General features: G+C 50.5%; 1 pseudogene; it reads left to right on the top strand.

The window, feature by feature from the left end:
* LOC127060596 (zinc finger protein 239-like) overlaps positions 1–813 on the top strand; it is a 1956-nt pseudogene extending 1143 nt beyond the window's left edge.
* The last annotated feature ends 1909 nt before the right edge of the window (positions 814–2722 follow it).

The following is a 2722-nucleotide window of genomic DNA, read 5'->3' as shown; positions in this document are numbered from 1 at the left end:
CACACAGGGGAACGGCCCTACGAGTGTGATCAGTGCAGGAAGAGGTTTCTGACCAGCTCTGACCTCCTCAAGCACCAGCGCACGCACACAGAGGAGAGGCCCTTCCGCTGCCCCGACTGCGGGCAGGGCTTCAGGCGAAATACCCATCTTGTCAGGCACCGGCGCATCCACACTGGGGAGAGGCCCCACGAGTGTGGGGAGTGTGGGAAGAGCTTCAGCCAGAGCTCCAACCTGATCCAACACCAGAGGACCCACACTGGGGAGAGGCCCTACGAGTGTCAGGAGTGTGGGAAGAGTTTCAGCCAGCATTCCACCCTGACCTGCCACCGGCGCATCCACACTGTGGAGAGGCCCTACCAGTGTGATAAATGCAGGAAGAGGTTTCAGACCAGCTCCCATCTCCTCCTGCACTATCAGATTCACAGAGAAGAGAGGCCCTTCCAATGCCCTGACTGCAGGAAGGGATTCAAGCACAACTCCACCCTCATCACCCACCGGCGCATCCACACTGGGGAGAGGCCCTACGAGTGTCCCCAGTGTGGGAAGAGCTTCTCACGGAGCTCTCACCTGACCCAACACCAACGCAGGCACCGGTAAGGGAAGCCCTGGGAGTGCCCCGAGTGCGGGAAGAGCTTCGTGCGCTGCTCCAGCTCCATCCCCCACTGGAGGAGCCACTTTGGGCACAGCCCTGGTCACCCACATTCCCTGTCATCCATGCTGGGAACACACCCGGCTGCTTCTCCTTTTGGTCTGACCTTAATTTTCTTCTGCTTCCTCTTCATCCCTTTAAAACAGCCAAACAGGGTTAAATGAAGGAAATTGATCAAATATATCTGAAGTCCCACCATTTCTCAGGTGTTTGAGGGGGAATTTAGGATTTGGGGACACATTCTGTGTGGAGTGCCCCTGTTGCTAAAAGGCAGGAATTTGATCTCACCCCTCTTGTGCTGCTAAGATCTCCTCCCTTGACCCAAACCCCAACTCCACCCCTGGGATACCCTATAAAAACCCCAGGCCCTGCCTTTGCCCTGTCTTTTGGCGTCGGAAATGGATTCTGGAGCTCTCTGAAACCAAGACCCGTCTTGTTTGTTCCTGGCACCGGCAGCTGCAGCCTCCCTGGAGCCATGAACTCAGCTGCAACAATTCTGGAGGATTTGTGGGTTCTGGTCGATTTTAGGCACTGTTCTCCATTTCTTTGCACTCCAAATGCCAAGAGGGATCGATCTGTCACCTCAAAACCACTCAAATCCCACTGAAAACAACTGAATTTTAACCCATAAGGGCACCATAGCAGCTCCAATTTCTTGTTCCCTTGTCAAAAACACTCAATCCCAGGCCAAACTCACTCCATTCCACAGCTGCCAGGGTGAGTTGGGTTTGGGAAGGGATTGGGAGAAGTGGGATCCCAATTTGGAGTGGTGGGATGTGGATTGTGTGGGGCTGGGTGTGTGGAGTTGTGTATTGATTTCTGTCCTGTTCATTTTCAGTCAGGTCTGTTTGCAGAGTGCCACCTTCTCAGATGATTCAATTCCTATAAAAATCTCATTTTTTAAGTCATCTAACCCAAACAATCCAAAAACCTATATCCAAATGAAACAACCCACCTGCAATTCAATTTTTTAAAAATAATTTTAATTTTTTTAGAGTACTTAAGGGTGTTATTAAAGTTTAATTGTTTGGTTGAAATGTGTGAGAAATTACAGTGGTGCTTGGTTTTGTTTTTAGTATATTTGTAATATGAATTGTTTTACTAGGGTGTGTTAGATTGCATGTTAGATTTTTAGATATTTTTTATCTGAAGTATATTAGTAATGGAGTTAAAACTTTCAAAAGTTATTTCTTGGTATATAATTTGTTTATATGTATTGGTAATGTTATAGTAATAGTTATTGCTGTTTTGGCTTGAATCATTATTGGAGTATTTTAAGGAAGAGTTGAGATTTTTATATTTAATTTTTTAAACTATTTATTTCATTTTAATTCCAATTTATTGATTTATAATTTTACTAGTATTTGTTGAGAGGATGGGAAGGAAGTTCAAGGACCAGAACATTTTTTCCTGGATGGGAACTGGAATTCCAGACCCTGGGAGTGTGCACAGGACCACACAGACTGGGATCAACTATGGACTGGGATCAAATACAGGCTGGGATCCTGTGGGTTGGGACTGCACAGAGTGGGACCGTATGGATCAGGACCGCCCAGACTGGGATTAACTGGACTGGGATTGCACAGACTGGGATCACACGGACTGGGAAAAAGCTTTGGCTACCATTGGCTGCCTTTGGCTACAATCCACGTGCAATGGTGGCCACATCAAGTTGGCTTGATCCTGTTTGGGGTCCCATCCCCCTCTTTCCCCCCGCTCTCCCGCCCCTTCCCCATCATTCCTCCAATCCCCATCCCCTCCCCCGTGCTTGGTTTTGGGGGCCCGACCCCCCTTTGTTTGAATTTGGGTCCCCGCCCCCCTTCTCACCGCGCCCCCCGCTACCCCCGCGGCCGGGGGCGCTCCAAGCACCACCAGTGCCACCAGTACGGCCCCAGCTGCCCCCGCACGCCCCATCCCCATCCCCGGGGTCACCTCCCCCCTCCCCAAATTCCGCTCCTGGACACTGATGAGTCATCAGCGCCCCGCGCTCTGATTGGCCAGGATCTGTTTTGGGGTGCGGACGGGAGGAACTGGCCACCCCCAGGAGCCCCCCTGGTTTGGGGCTTTCGATCC

The sequence above is a fragment of the Serinus canaria genome, chromosome 25 (assembly GCF_022539315.1).
Source record: "Serinus canaria isolate serCan28SL12 chromosome 25, serCan2020, whole genome shotgun sequence".
NCBI lineage: Eukaryota > Metazoa > Chordata > Aves > Passeriformes > Fringillidae > Serinus > Serinus canaria.
This window is presented reverse-complemented; position numbering and strand designations above follow the sequence as displayed.